Source organism: Saccopteryx leptura, chromosome 1, assembly GCF_036850995.1.
Source record: "Saccopteryx leptura isolate mSacLep1 chromosome 1, mSacLep1_pri_phased_curated, whole genome shotgun sequence".
NCBI classification, from domain to species: domain Eukaryota; kingdom Metazoa; phylum Chordata; class Mammalia; order Chiroptera; family Emballonuridae; genus Saccopteryx; species Saccopteryx leptura.
This window is the reverse complement of record NC_089503.1, coordinates 245,702,325-245,727,999: the sequence shown is the minus strand read 5'-3', so window position 1 is coordinate 245,727,999 and position 25,675 is coordinate 245,702,325. Positions and strand designations below refer to the sequence as shown.

At 46.9% G+C, this 25,675-nt stretch overlaps 1 protein-coding gene across 2 annotated transcripts in view; it reads left to right on the top strand.

The window, feature by feature from the left end:
* The window catches only part of GNG7 (G protein subunit gamma 7), a 150,995-nt gene that overhangs the window by 26,979 nt on the left and 98,341 nt on the right, over nucleotides 1-25,675 (top strand). The window contains exon 2 of one of the 2 annotated variants that reach the window (XM_066343218.1): nucleotides 17,999-18,058. The exons of the other annotated variant lie outside the window; for it this stretch is intronic. The gene's annotated coding sequence lies outside the window, so the exon portion shown is untranslated. The remainder of the gene's footprint in view (nucleotides 1-17,998; nucleotides 18,059-25,675) is intronic. 2 annotated transcript variants of the gene reach the window in all.

Below are 25,675 nucleotides of genomic sequence, written 5' to 3'. Positions count from 1 at the left end.
GAACAGACACCTCTCTTAAAAAGACATACAAATGGACCCTGGACAATTGGTTCAGGGGTAGAGTGTTGGTCTGGCCTGTGGAAATCCTAGGTTTGATTCCTGGTCAGGGCACACAGGAGAAACAACTATTTGCTTCTCCACCCCAACCCCTCCCCCTTCTTTCTCTCTCTCTCTCTCTCTCTCTCCTCTCTTCCCACAGCCATGGCTTGAATGGTTTGAGCAATTTGACCCTGGTTGCTGAGGATGACTCCATGGCCTCACCTCAGGCGCTGAAATAGCTTGGTTGCCGAGCAATGGGGCAGAGGCCCTGGATGGGCAGAGCATTGCCCTGTAGGGGGCTTGCTGGGTAGATCCTGGTCAGGGTGCATGTGGGAGTTTGTCTCTCTGCCTCCCTGCCTCCCTGTCTCTTGCTTAATTAAAAAAAAGAAAAGAAGATATACAAATAACCAACAGATACATGAGAAGATGTTCAACTTCTCTAGCTGTTAGGGAAATGCAAATCAAAACCACAGTGAAATACCGTCTCTGACCAGTTAGAATGACCATTACCAGCAATAACAAGTGTTGGCGAGGTTGTGGAGAAAGAGGTACCTTCATTCACTGCTGGTGGGAATGTAAACTGGTATAGCCACTGTAGAAAACAGTATGGTGCTTCATAAAAAAAATTAAGAATAGAGTTACTGTATGACCTAGCAAGCCTTCTGAGTATCTGCTTGAAAAACTCAAAAATACTTATTCACAAAGATATATGCACCCTTGCATATATCATTGCAGCATTATTCATGGTGGCCAAGATATGGAGACAACCAAAGAATCCTTCAATAGAGGAATGGTTAAAGAAGATGTGGTGCATATATACAATGCAATACTACTCAGCCATAAGAAAAATGAAATACTGCCATTTGCGACACGTGGGTAGACATTAAGAACATGCTGAGCAAGATAAGCCAGACAAGCTAGGAATCTTGATTTCACTCAGATGTGGGATATAAAACTGAAACTCATAGACAGACAGCAGTATGGTTGTTACCAGGGGGGTAGTAAAGGGTAAAGGGGGCCAAATATATAGTGATGGAGGATGATTTGACTTTGGGTGGTGTGCACATAACACATCATGTATCATAGAAATGCATACTTGAAACCTATATGATCTGATTAACCAATGTCACCCCAATAAATTTAATTTAAAAATAAAGAATATTCTGGCCTGACCAGGTGGTAGCACAGTGGACAGAGTGTTGAACTGGGATGCAGAGGACCCAGGTTCGAAATCCTGAGGTTGCCAACTTGAGCGTGCAGTCGCTGGCTTGAGTGTGGGATCATAGACATGATCCCGTGGTTGCTGGCTTGAAGTCCAAGGTTGCTGGCTTGAGCAAGGGGACACTTGCTCTGCTGCAGTCCCCCAGTCAAGGCACATATGAGAAAGCAATCAATTGATGAATGACTAAGGAGCCGCAACAAAGAATTGATGCTTCTCATCTCTCTCCCTTCCTGTCTGTCTATCCCTATCTGTCCCTCTCTCTGTCTCTCTCTCTGACTCTGTCACACACAAAAAGAATATTCTGTGGGTCTCACACCAGGACCCAAAGTTGTGCTCATCTGTGGGGGCTGTGGGAAGATGAGCTGGTGCGGTGGTGCCTGTCCTGCTCAGTACATTTCACCTTCCAGAGGCTGCAGGACTGACCTTGTAGAGCCAGGGGAATGTGGCTCCCAGGGCACCAGAACTCAGAGCAGAAGTCCCTGTTAATGCTACGGGAGAATGAGTTGCGATGACAGCACTGCTCACACACCACTGGGGCCTCAAAGGCGATGGGCTGTTGTGCTGTCAGCCCATCTGACAGGCTAGGGTGGACCTAGTGAGTGGGGAAGGGCATACATCCCCAGCCTGACTGAACAGGGGAACCCAGGGCAGGCCTCCTTGACCAAAACCAAGTGGAACAGGCCAAATTTGTTTCATACCCAGGGAGGCTGCCTCTGTTGTCTTCATTCCTTCAACAAAATATTCTCTGAGCATGCAGACTGAGTCAAGTGAAAACCCTGCAGGGCCTGAGGTGACATTGGGTCTCTATGAGGAATCAACAAATTTATTTCAATGGCCAGAGTAAATATTTTAAGCTTTGTGGCCCAGACAGTCTCTGTCACAGCTATTCAGATTTACCCTCGTAATCATGAAAGTGCCATAGACAGTATTTAAGTGAATGGGCATGGCTGTGTTTCAGTAAAACTTTTTATTTACACACACAAGTGCTTGGCCACATTTGGCCTCTTGTCTCTGATAGATCAGCCTTTTTTTGTGTGTGTGTGACAGAGTTAGACAGAGGGATAGATAGGGAAAGACAGACTTGAAGGGAGAGAAGCACCAATTGTTCATTGCGGCACCGTAGTAGTTCATTGATTTTTTTTCTCATATGTGCCTTGACCTGGGGGCTACAGCAGACTGAGTGACTCCTTGCTTGAGCCAGCGACCTTGGGCTCAAGCTGGTGAGCCTTGCTCAAACCCAATGAGCCTGCGCTTAAGCTGGCGACTTCGGGGTCTCAAACCCAGGTCCTCGCGCCCCAGTCTGATGCTCCATCCACTGCACCACCACCTGGTCAGGCAGCCTGGATCTTCTTCTCAATGCAAAGGCTCATTATTAAAAATGACACTCATGACTAGCCCCTTCTTCTCTGAGGCCTCCTCCTAGCTTGGAGACCTCAGGCTGGCTTTATTGCCTTTCTGAGCCTCAGTTTCCCCATCTATAGGAGGGAATAATTATGCTCCTTAGGGAGTACTATGTAGACTTACATATTGTAAGAATGGTTCTCATCCAGGCTGATCCTACTCCCAAGGGACACTGGGCAATGTTGGGGGATATCTGTGGTCATAAATGGGAGTGTTCCAGGCATCTAGTGGATGAGGACCAGGGATGAACACAGTGCCCAGGACAGTCCTCCACAGAGAACGGTGCAGCTCTGAATGTCTATAGGGCAAGGGGAAAGACACTGGTGTCTAATAAGTTATCTTGCAAGGACCAGGAGATGTCTGTCTTACTTTGGACCACTGCTTCATACTCTTTATTTTCCAGAACTCTCCATCCATAAAACCACTGCCCTCTTCCATGCACACTCAGCAGGCATTGGTTGAGTGCCACCTGGGCGCCACAACCTCTTGAGTGGATGCTTCCCATTGTCCAGATCTGCCTGGGTGTTCCGGAAGCTTCCTGCAGCAGCAAGAATCTTAGCCACCTTGGCTGGCACGGGAACCACGCAGTCACCTATCATTTCTCCCCCTCCCCCTCCTCGTTCCTTTCATAGCAGCAAACTTCCCTGTTCATTAGCATATCCTGTTATTAATGTCTTTCTTTTCTAGGTTTTATATAATCCTTTCATTATTAGATGCTGTCACAGGGACTTCATGTTCCCTCAGTCACATTTTAAAGCATTCTCTAGCATAGGTAGCTAATTGCCTATTGGCGCTCCCCCCTTTTTTTTTTTAAATAAACTTTCAGTTTAGAATTGTTTTAGAATCACAGAAAAATTGGGAAGACAGTACAGAGAGTTCCCATACACCCCACACCCAGTCCTCACTGTTGTTAACATCATATATCACTCTGGTGCATTTGTCACAACAAGTAAACCAATATTGGCGCTTCTTATTAACTAATGTCCACGCTTTATTCAGATTTCCGTAGTTTTCCCGACACTCTTTTTCTGCCCCGGTACTTCATCCAGTATCTCATGTGGCATTTGTTGTGTCTCTTTATGCCCCTCAGCTTGTGATAGTTTCTCAAATTTTCCACATGCAGAAACCAGTTTCCCACTGGGGATGGACAATAAGGGACTGGTGGCATTTTGCAGGTGATAAACTATCTTCTTTAGAATGATATGAAAGTTTTGCTCACCAAATTTAGGTATTATTTATTTTTCTTTATTCCCATCCCCTCATACCCCTCCTCTGTGGCAGTCATGAGCTGGTTCTATCTATGAGCCTGTTTCTATTTTGTTTGTTCATTTCTTCTCTGCCTTATTTCACTTAGCATAATGCCCTCTATGTCCATCTGCGTTGTTGCAAATGGTAAGATTTCATTCTTTTTTATGGTCGAGTAAAATTCCATTGTGTGTATATATCACATCTTTATCCAGTCAGCTATCTGTGGACACCTAAGTTGCTTTCAAGCATATGTTGGCTATTGTAAATGATGCTGCAGTGAACATAGTGGTCCACATATCTTTCTGAAGAAATGTTTTTTCTTTGGATAAATACCCAGAACTGCACTTGGTGGATCTTCTGGCAGCACTATTTTTAGTTTTTTGAGAAACTTTCATGCTCTTTCCGGTACTGGCTGCACCAATTTGCAATTCCACCCACCAACAATTGCACAAGCTTCCCTTTTCTCTCCATCCTCACCAACACTTGTTGTTTGTTCATTTAGTGATGACAGATTTAGATATTTTGGATGCCCTTTATAGTCAGTTTTCTAGCTAGTTGATGGAGATGAGGTTTTGAGGTATTTACTAACGAAGACAGGCAAGGTGATGAAATAACAAAGATATTTCAAGGTGGTGGAGAAGTAACAGCTCTCTTCTGAATTTAAAAGAAGGGGCACTTCTGTGGTTGTGTATTGTGTTGCCAGATGGCCTAAGGTCGTTTTACCAGGTGATTGCAATGGGCAGCCTTGAACTTTTCCTAATACCCAGGATCTAATTTCAGGATGAGAGAGGAATGTGTGTCTGCACTGGTGCCTGGTATGAGCCTTTGTGGCTGTCATTTTTGCATAGACTGCAAACTGCAGCCCATTGGCAGAATCCAGGCTACCTGGCTTTGTAAATAAAGTTTTATTAGCACATGTCCACACCCATTTATCTATAACAGCCCAGTTGAGTTGTAAGGACTGTGACGGCAAAGCCAAAAATATTTACTTGCTTGCCCTTCACTGAAACACGTTGCTGGGCCCTGATCTTGTCAACAAAGCAGGTGATGGAAGTTCTAATATAATAAAGATGTTCTAGCCTGACCAGGCGGTGGCGCAGTGGCTAGAGCGTCGGACTGGGATGCGGAGGACCCAGTTTCGAGACCCCGAGGTCGCCAGCTTGAGTGCGGGCTCATCTGGTTTGAGCAAGGCTCACCTGCTTGAGCCCAAGGTTGCTGGCTTGAGCAAGGGGTCACTCGGTCTATTGTAGCCCCTTGGTCAAGGCACATATGAGAAAGTAATCAATGAACAACTAAGGAGCCGCAACGAAGAATTGATGCTTCTCATCTCTCTTCCTTCCTGTCTGTATGTCTCTATCTGTCCCTCTCTCTGGCTCTCTCTGTCTCTGCCACAAAAAAAAAAAAAGTTCTAATATGTAAGTTAATATATAACTATATAACAATAAAGTTTTAATAATAAAGCAATTATGTACTATTAACAATATGTTAGGCACTAATTTAAGCATTTTATAGATACTCATTTATTTAATCAAAAAAACAAACCTGCCTAGAAGGTGCTGCTGTCCTCTCCAAGCTATAGATTTGGAAACTGAGGCATGGGGGAGGCAGAAAGTGATGGAGATGAGACAGACAGTATGCTATCGTGCTGCCTCTTAGATGCCAGAATATATATATGTCCACACCCACTCCCCTTGTGTGAGACTCAGAGTAGCTATTGTAATTGTAAGTGGAAAGAGAAATCTGTTTGTACACATTTTCTTTTTTTATTGTCTGGAATTGCCAAATCAGTTGTCTGTGTCTCCATATATTACAATTCTGGGTGGTGGGGGACACTGCCTAGTATGGTGGGGTAATCCTGTCCTCAAGGGACATGGGTGATATCTGGGACCATCTGTGGTTGTCACACTGGGGGTGCTCTTGGCACTGAGTAGGGGTTAGGGATGCTGCTCAGGGCACCACAGTGCCCAGGACAGGCCCCCAGAGAATGACCTCGCAGTATCAAGTGAAAGAGTTCCTGTGTTGATCATTTGGAAGAAAAATTGAGGCTGATAATTGTTCACAGAAGACACCAGAACAAATCCCCAATAGTCAGGCCTTGTAAACCAGAGGAACCCGTACCCTCACTTCCCCATCTGTGTGTTACTTAGAGGAGGATTGGGCCTCAAAGGCACCAAGAACATAGTCCTACTTGGCTCCCAGAAACCTTTAACCCCTGGGATCAAGTGTGCAATCAGTGGCTTTGGAGCGGCTTTTCACTGCCCTGGCCCCCAGGTGCCCTCCCTAGTCCCCCAGGCTCTCCTCCCCCTTCATTTATGGTCAGAGCTGTCAGGGTGACATATTTAGATGGTTACCGTGGTGATGAGTGAAGGCTGAGGTAATAGCTGCAGTGAGTGCATAAAAGCCAGAGCTATTTCTATATCCAGCCTCCAGCGAGATGAGGCGCTCCTGCTACGTGCGGGTGGGATGTCAGTGTGGGAAGGGAAGGGGTTCATATGTCCCGGTTCACCCACTCAGTTCTCAGGGAGGCTCTGCAACCTGGGTGGGGGAGAGCTGCCTGTTGCTGGGTCCCTGGCAGCCCCTGCCATGAAAGGTCTGTTTAGAGCAAGGGTTCTCATCCAGGGCAGTCTTGCCCCCAGAGGGCACTGGGGCATGTCTGGGGACATCTGTGTTTGTCAGGACTAGGGGTGCTTCTGGCATCAAATGAATGAGATTCAAGTATGCTGCTCAGTACTCCCCAGTGCCCAGGAAGTGACCCGCCCCCAGGTCTGCAATGCCAAGGAGAGGAACCTTGCTTCAGGGAAAAGCAGATAGAGGCAGTGAATTTGCTCAGTTTCAGAAACTTGGTGCTGACATTGAAGTCTTGTGTGTGTGTGTGTGTGTGTGTGTGTGTGACAGAGTCAGAGAGAGGGACGGATAGGGACAGACAGACAGGAAGGGAGAGAGATGAGAAGCATCAATTCCCGGGTCAGGCACGAAGTCTTGATAATTTGTGAAATCCCAAAGGCTTGACTTTCTTGCCCTAGTTGTTCTGCCACTCTCCTCTCATTGAGTTTACTAGTCCTGTCTGGCTCTGTGTCTCCCCAGGTGATCCAGGCAATAGAGGTTGGAAAAACAGAAAAATGAAAATCCCAGTGCTGTTCAGTGCTTGCTATTAGAAAAATGTAATACCTGACTAAATGTTCATGTGGAAATGTAAGGTAAATCGGCCCAAATGCAGGTGTATCCGTTGTTTATTGCTGTGTAACAAATGACCCCAAAACTTAAACAGCGAGCATTTATTACCCCACAATTTCTGTGGGTCAGGAATTTGGCAGCAGCTTACCTGAGTGGCTCGAGTTCAGAGAATCTCAAGAGGCTGCCTCATCTGAAGGCTCAATGGGCTGGAGGAGCCACTCCCAGGATAGTTCCCTGATAGGAGGTCTCAGCTCCTCTCCACATGGAGGAATAGGAAGCATCAACTTGTAGTGGTTGCTTCTCATATGTGTTCTTTCTTTTTTCTTTTCTTTTCTTTTCTTTTCTTTTCTTTTCTTTCTTTCCACTGTGCCACCACAGGTCTTTCTTTCTTTCTTCTTTCTCTTTCTTTTCTTTCTTTTCTTTCTCTTTCTTTCTTTCTTTCTTTCTTTCTTTCTTTCTTTCTTTCTTTCTTTCTTTCTTTCTTTCAGACTTTATTGATTTTACAGAGAGAAGGGAGGGGGGAGCAAGAAGTATCAACTCATAGTTGCTTCACTTTAGTTGTTCATTGATTGCTTGTCATGTGTGCCTTGACTGGGTAAGCCCAGGGTTTTGAACCGGCATCCTCAGCATTCCAGGTTGATGCTTTATCCACTGCGCCACCACAGGCCAGGCAGAAGCCATGTGTCTTTCATGACTTGGCCTCAGCAGTGACACACTATCACTTCTGTCACATGTGATTAGTCACACAGACCAGATGTGATACAGAGTGGGAGGAGACCACACAGGAGCATGAATTTCAGACGACAAGTCATTGGAGACTGGCTGGCACAGCAGATGACCTTATCTCTGAAAATAGTCAAATGGGACCTTAGTTTATTTGCCTCGTGTTCCCCCAAAAGAAAAGCACACCACCTGCCATCACAAAGAAATGCTCTGTGAAGTGATGGATTTAGTGATTTCACCAAGAAATGGCATTTGTTGGTTTTTTGAGCACAGGCCATTCCCAGGGCATCTTGGGTAGAATTACAGTGTCTGGAACCATCCTTGGTATCCCTTTCATCCACTTACTTCAGCTTCTTTTATCTTTTTCCCCCGCAAAGTTTAGAGGACAGACATTGGGTGGTAGATGAGAGACATGTGTCCAGCTTCTCCTTTCTACGTGGTGTTGGAACACAGGGAGGAAGAGGGCCCTCACTGCAAGCTTCAGGCCAGGTGATGGGAAGAACTGAATCTCCCCAACAGAAATGGTGGGAGGAATGGGTTGAGCCTCAGGCTGGATTGCTCAGAATCTCATCAGTAATGGGAGAATGGAGAGCTTGTCTCCTGCTCTGTGCCATCTTGCAGAAGTCACTTCATCACCACCAGCCAGCATATGCTTTCCATTAGCTAAATGGGATTTAGAGTAATCGTGGGATGATTCTGTTGGGGCATTTCTCTGTCCGCCCCTGGGGCTGCTGTGGTCCCTGGGCCTAGCATGGCTCTGGTGTCAGTTAATCCAGGCATGAATGGTCAGGAAATTTTGACCCTTACCTACTGTATTGTTAGGGCACCACAGGAGCCTGGAAGAAACAGGAGGAAATCCATTTGGCCAGCACTGACCAAATGGGTCTTGTTCATACAGTTACTGAAGGAATCAGTTGGTAAAAAATGTGAGTGCTTAGCAATCATCTGGTCTAAGAGGGCTCTCCCCTCCCTTCTTTCTTCCTTCCCTGCTAATTTCCTTCCTTCTCCTTTCTTTTCTCTTGGTTGTTTGTTTAGAGAGAGAGGGGAGAGAGAAAAAGTGAGAAAGGCGGGCAGGAGGAGTGGGAAGCATAGTTGCTTGTCATATGTACCTTGACCAGGAAAGCCTGGGGTTTCGCACCATCAACCTCAGTGCTCCAGGTCAATGCTTTTTTTTTTTTTTTAACAGGGACAGAGAGAGACAGACAGACAGGAACCGAGAGATGAGAAGCATCAATCATCAGTTTTTCGTTACGACACCTTAGTTGTTCATTGATTGCTTTCTCATATGTGCCTTGACCGCGGGCCTTCAGCAGACCGAGTAACCCCTTGCTTGAGCCAGCGACCTTGGGTCCAAGCTAGTGAGCTTTTGCTCAAACCAGATGAGCCCGCACTCAAGCTGACGACCTCGGAGTCTCGAACCTGGGTCCTCTGCATCCCAGTCCGACGCTCTATCCACTGCGCCACTGCCTCATCAGGCCAGGTCAATGCTTTATCCACAGTGCCACCACAGGCCAGGCTCTGTTGGTTCTTGATGTAACTCCTAGTTCATCTGTTCAAGGCCCTCTTTTTTTTTTTTTTTTTTTTACAGGGACAGAGAGTAAGTCAGAGAGAGGGATAGATAGGGACAGATAGGAACGGAGAGAGATGAGAAGCATCAGTCATCGGTTTTTCGTTGTGACACCTTAGTTGTTCATTGATTGCTTTCTCATATGTGCCTTGACCGTGGGCCTTCAGCAGAATGAGTAACCCCTTGCTTGAGCCAGTGACCTTGGGTCCAAGCTGGTGAGCTTTTTGCTCAAGGCAAATGAGCCCGCGCTCAAGCTGGCGACCTCGGGGTCTCAAACCTGGGTCCTCCTCATTCCAGTCCGACACTCCATCCACTGCGCCACCGCCTGGTCAGGCTAATAGCCTACTTTTTAGAGTAGTTTTAGTTTTATAGAAAAATTCAATAGCCCTAGCCAGGTAGCTAAGTTGTTTAGAGTGTTATCTCAATATGCCAAGGTTGTAGGTTTGATCCCCAGTCAAGGCACATACAAGAATCAATCAATGAATACATAAATAAATGGAACAATAAATCAATGTTTCTTTCTCTCTCTCATAAATAAATAAATAATTTAAAATCAATAATAAGAAAATTCAACAGCAAGTACAGAGTTCCCATATTTACACACACTTCACACACAAATGCACACACACATCCCCTTTATTATTACCATCTTGCATTGGTGTGTTACCACTGATGAGCCAATATTGATATATGTGTGCCTTTGTATTGTTTCTCTTTATTTTTTTGCAAGTGTAGTTATTTTGTAATTTTGAAGACCATCATTAAACAATTATTGTGACACTGCTTCATGTTTGAGACCTCCCCACTAGAGGATTCCAGCACATGAGAGCCACCAGTGTTGTTTTTGCAATGTTACTCTCTGCTCAGAAAACTAGGATTTCTTTTTTCATGGCGCTCAAAGCCCTCAGGAATCTAACTCCAGTTCATGGATTATCAGAGTTTCTGTAAAGGCCGGAGTGTAAATGCTGAATGCTCTCTGTCACTGCTACTCCACTCTTCTATTGTAACATAAGAGGAATGGCTGTGTGCCAATAAAACTTTATTTACAAAAGAAAACAGTGGGCCAGATTTGGCCCATGGCCAGAGCTTAGCTTGCCAACTACTGCTCTATTTTATCTTCTTACCTTTAAGTAAAATTCATTATCTGCTGGCCCTGAACTGGGAAATAATTAGGAATTCATGCCTGGAGTCTTATAGGCCTGACTTAAAGTCCTACCTGTGCTTGCACATAACCTTGAGCAGTTTACTTCCTTTCTTTGTGACTCAATTTCTTCATTCATAAGTAGTGAATTATAATAGTTGTTGTAATTGAATGAGCAGGTATGTATATATACATTTAGCACAGAGACTGGCACTTATATGTTCAGTAAGTATTGGGTTCTTTTTATTTAATGATTTACTTCAGTAGTCTCCTGTTGTGTTATTAGTTAGCTAAATTTGTGTAACAACTCACCCCAAATGTAGTGGCTTAAAACAAAACACATTTAGTATCTCACAGTGTCTGTGGGTCAGGAATAAGGGTGTTGGTTTGGCCAGGTCCTCTTCTCAGGGTCTCGCACTGGTTGCAGTCAAGGTGTCAGCTGAGGCTGAGGTCTCATCAGAAAGCTCAATAGGAGAAGTTGCCAATTCCCAGTATTGTGGCTTTCAACTGGATTCAGTCCTTCTGGGCCTTAATTTTTCTCTGGCTGCTGGATGGAGGCCACATGGACTTTGCCAGCATGGCTGATTGCTTCATCCCAGTGTGCAGGCTGGGACAGCAGTTGAGTCTATTAGCCGGGCAGAAGTCACAGTCTTCTGAACCGTAGGATCAGAAGTGACACCCTCTTACCTTTGCCAGAGTCAGGCCCTTATCACAATTCTGGTGAGAGGATTGGACAAAGATGTGACTACCAGTAGGTGAGGCCATGGGACCAGACAGGAAGGAAACAATTTTATCTCTATACCATTTGTTCTGGGTTACAGGAGCACTTTCTGTGTGCTACAAAATTGGCATTCATGGTCAGATTTCAGCCTTTTTCTCAATCCCCAGGTGCCTAACCTTTGCTTTTTCTCAGCTGAGAAGATGAACTATGAAACATCAAACATGCAGGCACTAAGTGCCATTGCCAGCTCTCAGCACATGTCTGCCTGACCCCACAGTGCCATATGTGCCATCACCTTTCCTCAGTGACTCCTGCCGAATAATTAGTGTCGAATGCTGTTGTTTTTCTTCCTCATAAGAAACCAGTGGCCCTGACCGGTTGGCTCAGTGGTAGAGCATCAGCCCGGTGCTTGGATGTCCTGGTTCAACTCCCGTTCAGTACACCCAGGAGAAGCACCAATCTGCTTCTCAACCCCTCCCCCTCTTGCATCTCTCTCTCTCTCTTTCTCTCCCCCCCCCCCCATAGCCATGGCTCGATGGAGCAAGTTGGCCCTGAGGATGGCTCCATAGACTCTGCCTCAGGTGCTAAGAAGAGCTTGGCTGCTGAGCAATGGAGCAACACCCCAGTTGGGCAGGCCCCCTATTGGGCTTGCCAGGTCGATCCCAGTCAGAGCACATGCAGGAGTCTGTCTCTGCCTCCCCTCCTCTCACTGAAGGAAAAAAAAAAACAACCCGTGTCTGTCAGCCACCTCATAGGAGATTCTCAAAGCACCTACATTTGTGTGTCTGTTAGGTTCTGGGGTCCCTGCAGGACCACAACCATTGTGATATCTATGACTTCCTTGTTCTCCTGTCCTAAGAACCAAACTTAACTAGTAGAGAATACACAACTTTAAATGTATTTATATCCGACAGGAATGACAGAGGTTGTTGTGTCCGTTTTCTGCAGCTCCATGAGAGTGTAATCAACCCTGGGTCTCAGATATACCTCAAAACCTACCCGGGGGCCCCTGGCTTCAGATTGACAGGTTAGAGCCACATGCCATCCACCTGTGCAGCCCACAGCCCCTGTGCCCTGCAGTTCTCCATGAGTGCCCTTTTGCCTGCCCTTCTGCCAGCCCCTGTGATCGATAACAGGGTCCTGCCTGGCAAGGGATTCACCTTTCAAGATGAGACAGCAGCTCAGGAAGCTGTAGTGCAGTGTTCTCCTCCCCTTCCTGCAGGAGACACTGGGCTACATCTGGGGACATCTGTGGTTGTCATGACCTTGGGAACTCCTGGCATTGAGTGAGTAGAGCTAGGAATGCTGCAGCATCCCACAATGCCTAGGATGGCCCCCCACAGAGGAGGATTGCCCCGGATGTAAGCCATATGTGTGTGGGGGAGAACCTGGATTCTAGAGGGAGGGAGGGCAGCATTTGTACACAAGATGTGTCAGTTGTGCAAAACCCTTTGAAAAAGTTCTGGAAGCTCTGATCTAGAGAAGTAGGTTGTGACTTGCTGTGTCAGTCAGGGCTGGTTCCTCACCTCCTTACTGGACTGTTCCTCCAGCCTGTCTTGCTTTATCAGGGATCCAGCATCATCTCCCTAAGCCAATTTCACAGCCCTGTTTTGGCCGTTTCGAAAATCCAGGTTTGGACGCTAAGGGTGTAGTTACTTGTGCCCCTGCCCACCATCCACCACTTGGGCACACTAGCTCACAATCTGACAGATCTATTGAGGCCTTTCTAAATTATAAGGAAAACAGAAACCACCAAGAAATGAACAAAGGAAGACATCAGTGCTATTTGTTTGAGATCGTGGTTTTTGTCTTCCTTTTTCAAGGTGACAGATGACACAGCTAAAGTCTGCAGCTGAGAACCAGCCCACATTACAGGCCTGGCTCCTAGCCAAGCCTGCGCTGACCGGGCCCCTGTGACCGGCCCATAGAAATGCAGTGGGTTTCCAAGTGTCAGTTCCATTTCAGGCTCTGGGCAGGAAGAGGCCCAACCTCACCCAGCTCGGGGGTCGGTCTGGTCTGCCCCACATCCTCCCGCTCCGCAGGCTGTTCCCTTAGCACTAACTGGATGGTACCTAGTCCCTGAAGTTACTGAGCCCCTCCTGTGGGCAGGCTCGGTGAAAGCTATTGGAACTGCCATGCAAGCAAAACACAGGAGATTCCTGCCATTTGGGATCTTGTCTCTCCTGGGGAGACTCAACTTTGACCTATATGATGCTGATGGGCACAGGATCTCTTCAGGGGGCAGTGACAGTGTCCTTGGATTATGTAATGCGAGGATTACTCACCCTGTGAATATCCTAAAAGCTACTGAATTGGACACTTTTATATATAAAATTTATATATATATAAATTTTTAAATTTTTTTTACAGAGACAGAGAGAGTCAGAGAGAAGGATAGACAGGGACAGACTGACAGGAACGGAGAGATGAGAAGCATCAATCTTTAGTTTTTTGTTGCGCATTGCGACACCTTAGTTGTTCATTGATTGCTTTCTCATATGTGCCTTGACCATGGGCCTTCAGCAGACCGAGTAACCCCTTGCTCGAGCCAGTGACCTTGGGTCCAAGCTGGTGAGCTTTTGCTCAAACCAGATGAGCCCACACTCAAGCTGGCAACCTTGGGGTCTCGAACCTGGGTCCTCGGCATCCCAGTTCGATGCTCTATCCACTGCGTCACTGCCTGGTCAGGCTGAATTGGACACTTTAAAGGGATGAATTTTATATTATATGAATTATATCTCAAAAAATATTATTTTTTTTGTGAAAGAGACACAGAGAGATAGGGACAGACAGGAAGGGAGAGAGATGAGAAGCATCAGTTCTTCATTGCTCGCCTTAGTTGTTCATTGATTGCATTTTCATATGTGCCTTCACTGGGGGGCTACAGCTGACCGAGTAACCCCTTGCTCAAGCCAGCGGCCTTGGGCTTCAAGCCAGTGACCTTTGGACTCAAGCCAATGACCATGGGGTCATGTCTATGATCCCATGCTCAAGCCAGCAATCCCGCACTCAAACCGGATGAGCCTGTGTTCAAGCTGGCGACCTTGGGGTTTCTAACCTGGGTCCTCTGCGTCCCCTGCGTCCCAATCCAACACTTTTATCTATTGCGCCACCGCCTGGTCAGGCTATATATATATATCAGTTTTTTAAAAAGGCATGTGAACAGGTTGTAGAAGTATTCCAAGAGCAAGAGTAAAGTAATTCCTTCCCAAGGGCATCCCTGATCACCACAATGGTATATGATGCCCCCGTTTCCTTGAGTGATTTATTTCTCCCTCACAGCACCTAGGATTTTCTACCCAGACTGTTTGTTATTTGTGTCATAAGTTTATCTACCCTGTCTTGTAGGCAATTCCCAAGGTCAGGGTCTGTGTGGGGTCTCCAGGCCCCTGTGCACCTTGCTACTGCAGTCTTGAAATTTGCGGGGGCAGGGGAAAGATGAGAAGCGTCAACTGGTAGTTCATTGATGGCTTATTCATTGATTGCTTCTCATATGTGCCTTGACTAGGGGCTCCAGCCGAGTCAGTGACCCCTTGTTCAAGTCAGTGACCTTGGGCTTCAATCCAGAAACCACTGGGCTTAAGCCAGTCACCATGGGATCATGTCAGTGATCCTACACTGAAGCTGGCAACCCTGTGCTCAGAGCCAGCGACCTTGGGGTTTCGAACCTGGGATCTCAACATTTCAGGTTGATGCTCTGTCCACTGTGCCACCACCAGTCAGGCTGAAATTTGCACTAATTTTTGCCCAGGGGTCCTTCTGTTTTACTTTTTCGCTATCTGTGCAAATTTTCTAGCAGGTCCTGTGGAGAGACCCCACCTCTTTTCACTGCTGACCCTCCTGAAGGGATTGCGGTCCACTCTGATGGCAAAGTGAAAGTCTAGCATTTTGTCTGGGTGAGCGAGCCTGTGAAGGTCATGGGGACAGCCTGGTGCCAGCTGGTAGAGCTCACAGCTTGCCACCGTGTGGCCCTGTGGCTGGAGCTGCAGGATTGTGTTTTGTCCAAGCTGCGCCCTGCCCTAGCCCAAGCTGGTCTGGGCTGAGGGCAGCAGGATAGAGGTCACTTTGTTGCTCAAGTCCAAGCCCAAGGGCTCAAGGAAAGCAGCCAGCAGCTGTTGTTAAAGAGCTGGGGACAGGGAGATTTGTGGTCAGTAGATGTGAGGGGCAGAGAGTGAAAAACCTTTTTTTTTTTTTTTTTGTGGCAGAGACAGAGTCAGAGGAGAGAGGGACAGATAGACAGGAAGGGAGAGAGATGAGAAACATCAATTCTTCATTGCAGTTCCTTAGTTGTTCATTGATTGATTTCTCATATGTGCCTTGACCGGGGGGCTGCAGCAGACTAAGTGACCCCTTGCTCGAGCCAGTGACCTTGGGCTCAAGCTGGTGAGCCTTGCTCAAACCAGATGAGCCCTCACTCAAGCTGGCGATCTTGGGGTCTCGAACCTGTGTCCTTAGCTCTATCCACTGTGCCACCACGTGGTCAGGCGGAAAACCATTTTTAAATGATTCCCAAGACACCCATGTTCACAGCATCCCAATTCACAACAGCCAAAATGTAGAAACAACCCAAATATCCATCAGTGGATAATGAATAAACAACATGTCCATCCACACAGTGGAATATTACTCAGCCGTAGAAAGGAACAAGGCACTGACACTCATTACAACATGGATAAACCTTGAATTCACAGTGCTCAGTGAAAGAAGTGACACACAAGGCTACACAGTATGATTCCATTTATGTGAAATGTCCAGAACAAGCAAATCCTCAGAAACAGGAAGTAAGCTAGTGGTTGCCAGGGACTAAGAGTGACTGTTGATGAAGACAGGGTGTCCTTTAAGGATGATAAAATGTCCTAAAGTTTAATTGTGGTGGTGGTCACACAACTTTGTGAATATACTAACAACCACTGAATCATGCACTTCAAATGGGTGAATTGTGTGGCATGAGAATTATATCTCGGTAAGGCTGTCTAAAAAAATAGTGCCTAATTTATTTACTATTTCCTGGTTTTGATAATGGCCCTTAGTTGAGTAAGGAGCTGCCGTCTGGAAAACTGGGTGGAGGAGGCCTGGGACCCCTTTTTATTAGTTCTGCAATTTCTTGTGAATCTTTAAATGATTCAAAAATAAAAAGCTGAAGGATCATATGCATAGATGGTTCCTATAAGGTTGAGACAAGTTTTGGCCTCCAGGTTCATGGGCACATTGCTCCAGCCCTTTTCATCTCTTATCCCTTCCAGCCACTGTTTTTTGCTGGCCAGTCCCCAGCTGCTTCTCTTGCCTTAGTGGCCTAGCAGTTTCTGTCCTAAATGGAAGTCTGGAATAGCAGATCCTGCTGGGTTAGTTTCTTGCAGCTCCAGGACCCCAAAGGGCTTTAGGGCATTCCTGGGGCTGCGGTGCCACCTGCCAGTGACTGTGGGAATTTCAATTCTCCAGACTGGCCTTTTACTGACAGCAAATTAGCCTGAACTCAGAGAAAAGAACCAGCGCTTAACATTTATTATTGAGTTATGTTGTTAAATATGTTTTTATTTTAGATTTGCTTTAGATTTTTTTTTTTTTTTCATTTTTCCGAAGCTGGAAACGGGGAGGCAGTCAGACAGACTCCCACATGCGCCCGACCGGGATCCACCCGGCATGCCCACCAGGGGGCGATGCTCTGCCCCTCTGGGGCGTCGCTCTGTTGCGTCCAGAGCCATTCTAGCGCCTGAGGCAGAGGCCACAGAGCCATCCCCAGCGCCTGGGCCATCTTTGCTCCAGTGGAGCCTCGCTACGGGAGGGGAAGAGAGAGACAGAGAGGAAGGAGAGGAGGAGGGGTGGAGAAGCAGATGGGCGCTTCTCCTGTGTGCCCTGGCCGGGAATTGAACCCAGGACTCCTGCACGCCAGGCCGACGATCTACCACTGAGCCAACTGACCAGGGCCTAGAATTGCTTTAGATTTTCACAAGAATATAAAATATAGTATAGCGAGTTCCTGTCTGCCTATCACTCCATTTTCCAATGGTCATGTCTTCCATAATCATGGTATATTTGTGACAACCAGGAGACAAACATAGGTATATTTATGTGAACTCAGCTCCATTCTTTATTCGAATTTTACTAGTTTCCTCTCTTTCTGTCTTGGGACCCTGTACAGAACCCCACAATGCATTTAGTTCTCACAAATCCTTAGGCAAACCTGGGTGAGTTAGTCACCCTTTTGGCACTTTGGGGCAGGGTTTTGACTCAGTCTCCCCTTCTTCCTCCTAGGGTACTGTGAGGTTCAAATGATGTAGGCAAACACTTTTTATAAACTAAATGGTCATGAAAATACCCAATCATCTAATTTAATTTAGTCTTTGAACATGTAGAAATTTATCAGGGATAATGTTTTAAATCTACCTTCTCTGCATCTTATGAAGGAATATTTTTTAAGATTTTATTTATACATTTTAGAGAAGAGAGAGAGAGAAGGGGAGGAGCAAGAAACATCAACTCCCATATGTGCCTTGACCCACCAAGCCCAGGGTTTCAAACTGGCAACCTCAGTGTTCCAGGTCGATACTTTATCCACTGCACCACCACAGGTCAGGCCCCTCTCTGCATCTTGAAGCACCCTATTTATGCTGTCAGAATAACCAAAAGGCAGGACTCGCAAAATGATTTTTCTCATTACCTAATTATTTAGTTCCTTACTCTTTGATGTGAACACCTGCCCGCAGTAACACCCAAATTTCTGGCCACTTGACGCTCAGCTAAAGTGTTACACTTTTCTTCCAGGAAGCGGACGTTTTGGTTCCTGAAACCTTGACACTGAAGACAGCCAGGTCTTGCACACAGGTTGGTGTCTTGATGTTTTTCTTTTCTCTACATTGACAGTTCATGCAGGTGTTGGGCAGGCCATTCCGAGCCAGGATGAGAGTTCAGAGGTTGGTTTGCCATTGGGGCATGCGTTCTTGCTGTGCATGCCTGTCTGTTCTCTGAGGCTTTGTCTTTTCTGCCAAGAGCAAATGGGAGCAATAGGGAACATCTACTCTTGGGCTCCAGTCACTCATGAAGTAGGGGGATATAGGCTGGTCCCAGGGCACCCCAGCAAGGGGTCAGGACAGAGAGTATGCAGCTGTGCCAGCCTGCTTTCAGCTGTCTTAACTTCATCATTGCCAGGAACAGAGCTAAGTCACTGAACATGATAAACATCTGAAACCCGTCACCCATCCTGGCAGACTGGGAAACACCAAAGTGGCTTTAGGAAAGTTCTTTTTTTTTTTTAACAAGTTAGGAGCAAAGCTAAGGCTCAAGTACTGTTCTTTTTTTTTTTTAAGTTTTTATTTATTGATTTTACAGAGGGGGAAGGGGCAGGAATAGAAGTATCAACTCATAGTTGCTTCACTTTAATGTTCATTGATTTCTTGTCATATGTGCCTTGACTGGGCAAGCCCAGGGTTTCAAACCAGTGACCTCAGTGTTCCAGGTCGACGCTCTATCCTCTGTGCCACTACAGGTCAGGCTCGGCTCATATTCTTTTAACTCCTGTTTATCTCTGGGCTCATTCCCCAAAGGATTTTCAGTGCCTTTTATATAATGTGAGAAGAGGAATAACGTGAAACTAAGTTAGAGATTGCCACGTGCTCTGTGCTACCGCCTGTTGAAATTACTGTGATTCTCTGGTATGTTTCCTGCCTGGCAGGGAGGCCCCACTCCGTGCTGCTTCTTTTTTATAAATGTTTTGGCTACTCTCATGGAGTTTTGTGTTTTATACGATCTTTAGAATAAACTTCTTGTTTCTAACAAAAATTCTGATAGAATTTTGATTAGGGTTGTGTTTATTGATAAACTTGAGGGAAATCTGATGTCTTTATGATGTTGGCTATTCCAATTCAAGGTGTTTGTATAAAAGAAAAAATGTTAGAAAAGAAGGCACATTTCCAAAGACAACACATTATATGATTCCACTTAGATGAAATTTCAATTTTTTAAAATTTTAAGTTTAAAATTTTGTTTTTTTAATTTATTGATTTTAGTAGGAGAGAAAGGGGGAGAGAGAGAGAGCAACATGATCTGTTTCTTTCTGTGCTCTGACCAGGGACTGAACCAGCAGCCTCTGTGCTTCTAGATGATGCTCCAGCCAACCTGGCCAGGGCTGAAATTTCTAGGAGGAACAAACCTGTAGTGCTTGCCAGGAGCGGGGCGGGAAGGGAGTCAGTGTGAACAAGCATGAGGAATCTGATGGGGTAAAGGAAAGGCTCCAGCACTGCATGGCGGACCGTCACACAACTCAAGAGAACTCGTTAGGAAAATCTTAAGAGTTGTATACTTATTTTTCTAAGTGAGAAGAGGGGAGATACTGAGACAGACTCCCACATGCACCCCAACCAGGATCCACTCGGCAACCCTTGTCTGGGGCTGATGCTTGAATCAAACAAGCTATCCTCAGTGCCTGAAGCCGGTGCTCAAATCAGTCGAGCCACTGTCTGCAAGAGGGGAAGAGAAAAGGAAGAGGGAGAAGGAGGGGGAGAGAAGCAGATGGTCACTTCTCTTGTGTGCCCTGACCAGGAATTGAACGCAGGACGTCCATATGCCAGGCTGATGCTCTATCCCCTGAGCCAACTGGCCAGGGCCTGAGTTGTATACTTCAAACTGGTGAATTTTACAGAAGGTAAGGTATACTTAAGTAAAGCTTTAAAATATACTTTTTAGCTAAGCTAGAGAGAGAGAGAGAGAGAGAGAGAGAGACTGTCCATGAGGCCAGAGACCAAAAGCTAAGTTTGAAGCACTGGTGTCTCCTGACTTGTTTATGCTCAGCCTAGATCCAGAGCAGATTTAAAATGTAACTCCTGTTTCACAAAATTGCCCACCAGAGGGGAGTTTGGTGTACTGAGGGTAGCTGGCGAGGTTGTGGCTGGATATACGATCTGTACAGCACATGGATGGGCACGCCTCACTCATCTGTTCTCTAGAGTCAACGTCACACTGACTTCCTGTAAAAAGAAAGTGGAAATGCAGACAAGCACAGAGAAGGCAGTGTCACCCAAACCCCTCCAGTGTTGACCATTGCTGACATCTAGTGAGCATCCTCCCTGAATCTGAATTACATTCACACAATGGTTCTAGATAAGTAGACCTATTTTTTTTTAATGAGCTCATTTCACTTGATAGGGATTTTTCCTCATCCCTAAAGCTAGATTTCCATCTTTCCTGACATTGGCTTAACATTCTACCTTATAGAGAGATTATAATTTATGTATGTATGTATTTATTATTATTATTATTTTTTTAATTTATTCTTTTTTTTTTAGAGATTAGAGAGAGAGACAGAGAAAGAGAGAGAGAGAGAGAGAGAGAAGAGAGACAGAGAGAGAGAAGGGGGGAGGAGCTGGAAGCATCAATTCCCATATGTGCCTTGACCAGGCAAGCCCAGGGTTTCGAACCGGCGACCTCAGCATTTCCAGGTCGATGCTTTATCCATTGCGCCACCACAGGTCAGGCCTATTATTATTTTTTAATTTATTTTTTTACAGAGACAGAGAGAATCAGAGAGAGGGATAAACAGGGACAGACAGACAGGAATGGAGAGAGATGAGAAGCATCAATCATTAATTTTTCGTTGCGACACCTTAGTTGTTCATTGATTGCTTTCTCATATGTGCCTTGACCAGGGGGCTACAGCAGACCAAGTAACCCTTTGCTCAAACCAGATGAGCCCGCACTCAAGCTGGTGACCTTGAGGTCTTGAACCCGGGTCCTTTGCATCCCAGTTCGATGCTCTATCCACTGCATCACCTCCTGGTCAGGCTGTATTTATTTATTTTTTAGATGAGAGGAAGGGAGATAGTGAGACAGACTCCCACATGTGCCCCAACCAAAATCTACCCAGCAACCCTTATCTGGGGTCAATGCTCTAGTATGGAGCTATTTTTAGCTCCTGAGGCTGATGTGCTCCAGTGGAACTATCCTCAGCATCCAGGGCCATGCTTGAACAAATCAAGCCACTGGCTGTGGGAGGGAAAGAGGGAGAAAAGGGAAAGAGAAAGGGAAAGAGAAGAAGATGGTCTCTTCTGTGTGCCCTGACTGGGGATCAAATCCGGGACATCCGTATGCTAGGCTGACACTCTTATCTACTGAGCCACCAGCCGGGGCCTAATTTATTTCTTTAAAATAATTTTATAATTGATTTGACTGGTTGACTGGTGTTTTCTTGGTGGGCTTCTGTGGGTGTTTATTTTCTTTTCCTTTTCTCTTTCTCTTCTGCTATGCTCTGGAATAACTGTCCTTATGCAAACTTTGTAAAACCTGGATTGGTTATTATTTGGGATAAGTTCCTATAAGTAGGTTTGCAGGGGGGGGGTGTGTATATCTGTTTGTACATGTTTAAATCAGGGTGTTTTTATTCACATTTTCTACTTTCAGGCACAAGGACCTCCAGAAATGCACCATTTTTCATTCCCAGGCCCCTTTTCCTACCATCCCAACTATAGTTTTCATGTCTTTACCAATCCACCTAGCTGGGATAGTTGTGTAGCTGCTGTGTCTGGGTCTCATGCATTATCCGTGAATTCAGCATTTTCTCTTGGGGGCTTCCACTGAGAGTGGCCTGGCTGTGTTTTCCACTCACCTTTGTGTTGAGGGTTTTCTCTCCAGTGGATTTGTGGGCACTCTTACCACACATTTGTCGGAACTTGCTATATTTCTCCCTTTGGATGCTGTCTGGTGTCCATCACATATGTGACATTTTCCGAGTATGTCTTCCCACCTGACTGGCAGTAGGGAACTGTAAACATTTCCCAGACATGAATGTTCTTATATTTTGTTGGAATTCTTCAATTTCAAGATTATAAAAACAGTTCACCTGCATTGTGTCTGGATAGCATATTTTGCACTTAAATCCTTGCCCTGGCCAGTTGGCTCAGCAGTAGAACGTCGGCCCAGCATGTGGAAGTCCCAAGTTTTATTTCTGACCAGGGCACACAGGAGAAGCGCCCATCTGCTTCTCCACCCTTCTCCCTCTCCTTTCTCTCTATCTCTCTCTTCCCCTCCCACAGCCAAGGCTCCATTGGAGCAAAGTTGGCCCGGGCGCTGAGGACGGCTCCATGGCCTCCACCTCAGGTTCTAAAATGGCTCTGGTTGTGATGGAGCAACGCCCCAGATGGGCAGAGCCCCTAGTGGGTATGCTGGGTGGATCTGGTTGGGCGCATGCAGGAATCAGTCTGTCTGCCTCCCTCTTCTCACTTCAGAAAAATAAAAAAAATAAAAAAATCCTTGAGTTATTTGAAATTCAGCTGTGCTAAGTGGGTTTCACTGGGGTGATTCTTCCCCTGGGGGACATGGTGATGTCTGGGGGCATCTGTGGTTGTTATGATTGGGGGTGCTTCTGGTATTGAGGGGGGGCAGAATGCTGATCAGCACCCCACAGTGCCCAGGAGAATCCCCCACAGAGAATGACCAGGTCCTGATGTCAGTGGTGCTGAGGGGTATCCTGCCCAGTCTGCCCCTGAGGTCTAAAGGGACTCATCCGTCTTTTTTTTTTTTCTTTTTTCATTTTTCCGAAGCTGGAAACGGGGAGGCAGTCAGACAGACTCCCGCATGTGCCCGACCAGGATCTACCCGGCATGCCCACCAGGGGGCGATGCTTTGCCCCTCTGGGGCATCGCTCTGTTGCGTCCAGAGCCATTCTAGCGCCTGAGGCAGAGGCCAAGGAGCCATCCCCAGCGCCCGGGCCATCTTTGCTCCAATGGAGCCTCGCTGTGGGAGGGGAAGAGAGAGACAGAGAGGAAGGAGAGGGGGAGGGGTGGAGAAGCAAATGGGCGCCTCTCCTGTGTGCCCTGGCCGGGAATCGAACCCGGGACTCCTGCACGCCAGGCCGACGCTCTACCGCTGAGCCAACCAGCCAGGGCCTCATCCGTCTTTATTACAGACCCAAATTTGTGTCATCATCACAGAGGGAAAAAGGCTGCTAATTAGATTTTTATGTGTGCTACCAAGAATTTTTCTAGGGAAAAAGACTTGGGAACGTCATTTGGAGACAAAATGTTCCAGCAGTCTGAGCTCAGTGTGGAGCTTCAGTTTTACTGTAATGTGTCAACAGGACTTCACACAGTAGATAAAATTCCAAATTTCTTTGGTTTTGATCCCTTTATGTACAATTTAGGGTGGATTCTTTCCCCCAGGGGACACTGGGCCATGTTTGGGGATATCTGTGGTTGTCATGACTGGGGGTGCTCCTGGTATTTAGTGGATGGGGAACAAGGGTGCTGTTCAGAACCCCACAGTGCCCAGGATGACCCCATGGAGAGTGACTGCCCGATGTCAGACAAGGGGGAACCCTTTTGAAGGGAGACAGACTTATTCGCTGAGCTGGCATGCTCTAGGTGGGTCTTGCAGGGGTTTTTTGAGGAAACTCCTCAAAGTGGGTAATGCCAGGCTTTTCCTAATTATTTAAAAATTTAAGCCCTGGCTGGTTGGCTCAGTGGTAGAGCGTTGGCCCATTATGTGGAAGTCCCAGGTTCGATTCCCAGTCAGGGCACACAGGAGAAGTGCCCATCTGCTTCTCTACCCCTCTTCCTCCCACTCTTGCTTCTCTCTCTCTTTTCCTCTCCTGTAGCCATGGCTCAATTGGAGCGATTTGGCCCCAGGCACTGGGGATGGCTCCATGAACCTCTGCCTCAGGCACTAAGAAGAGCTTGATTGCTGAGCAACAGAGCATCACCCCATACTGGACTTGCCAGGTGGATCCCAGTCAGAGCACATGTGGGAGTCTATCTCTGCCTCCCCTCCTCTCACTGAAAAAAATATTTAATAGCCACTTGTTGAGCACAGCATGTTTGCCAGGTACTGTGTTAGCCATCTGCAGGCTCCCTCACATTTAGTTCTCCACAGCCCCAGGGCCAGAGGTCCAGATTAAGGGTCTTTGTCTGCCAGAGGACCAGATGAAGAGTCAAAGACATGCTAAGTGAGGATTGCTGCGGGTCCTGAAGGCAGAACCAGTGCTCTGATCCACTCTTCTGAATTTCTGCAGATGCCATTGGATGGTGGTGTTCTGGGGAGTGAGGCAGAGAGCTGCTGTTCCCTCTGGTGGCCACTAGGGGGAGGAGAAGGCCATGGGATCAGACTGGGCCTTGAGCCAGGTTGGAGTGGAAATTTAGGTGGGTGTAGTTGGGTACCCAGACATCTTGAGTCAATCCCTTGCCCATCTTGGAGACCTGTGACCACCTGTCCCTGTTCTCTGAGACATTCTGATTCAGCACCAAGAGTTGCATAGTCACCCTGTCCCAGGGTGACTCTCATAGACGTGGAGTCTCCCATCTGATTGGTGTAGGAGAGAAGCAGAAGACATGAGCTCTGTGACCTTGGGGACTTGGAGTGTCTGCCCCCCCCCCCCCAACCCATCCTGTACCTGAGCATGGCCCAGTGGCTGGAGCGGAGGCTGCACCAGGGAAGTGAGGAGGCAAGGTCGGGGGTGGCAGCCTGGCTGCTGCTTTCTCACCCCAAAGACTGGGTCTTGCAGTGGCCCGAATCTCTGGCCACATAGGACCTCTTCAGGTTGGCCCCATACAGCTCCTCCTTTGGGACTCATTTAAATGACACCAACCCTCAGAAGCCGCCTTGGGACTCCTGGGTGTGGAATGTGCCAGGTGTCCCCCTGTAGCACCCTCAGGTTTGTGTCACACCTTTGAGTACAGTCACCTGGGTAATTACTGCGTGGCCTGGCTGGGTACATCCCAGAAAGCTTATTTATTCCCTTAGCAAGGATTTCCAGGCCAGGCCAATTCCAGTGGCAGCAACCAGGATGACCAAAGACCCCTGACTCTCATGGAGCTGATGTTCTAGTGAGAGTTGTGGACCCTCTGGCAGGGGTCCTCAGATATGGTCCAGTATTCTCTGGGGGAAGAATCACACATCTTACTGGTACCTCTTGCACTCTGTCTTTGGACATGGTTAGGTTGCCATGGATGGAATTTGCCATTGTCTTGGAGGAAGTCCAAGGGGGTCCAGGAGCACTAACCAGCTGACTCTTGCCTCATGGAACAGCAGGCGAGGGTGCCTCTGGCATGGCGGCTATACAGTGTGAGGGCTTTCACACAGATACCTCGGACCCTGTCCACTGAGTGCACTGACCGTTCAGCTTGGGACTTGCCTGGCTTGGACATCTAGACTGCCATGGTGCTAGCTTGGGAGGTGACATCGTGTTTGAGCTGAACACAGTGTCCAGAGCTATGATTTCCAAAATGGTAGCCACTAGCTACCCACAGGGGACTAGTGAGCACCTGAAATGGAGCCACAATTGGAAATGATTATGTTTTGCATATATTGGTCTAAATCAGTGACTTTTAATTGAGAGTAGTCCTCCCCGCAGGGGACACTGGGTGATGTCTGGAAACATCTGTGGTTGCCAAGGCTGGGGGTGCTCCTGGTATCGAGTGGGGCCAGGCATGCTGCTCTGTGTTCCACAGTTCCCACACA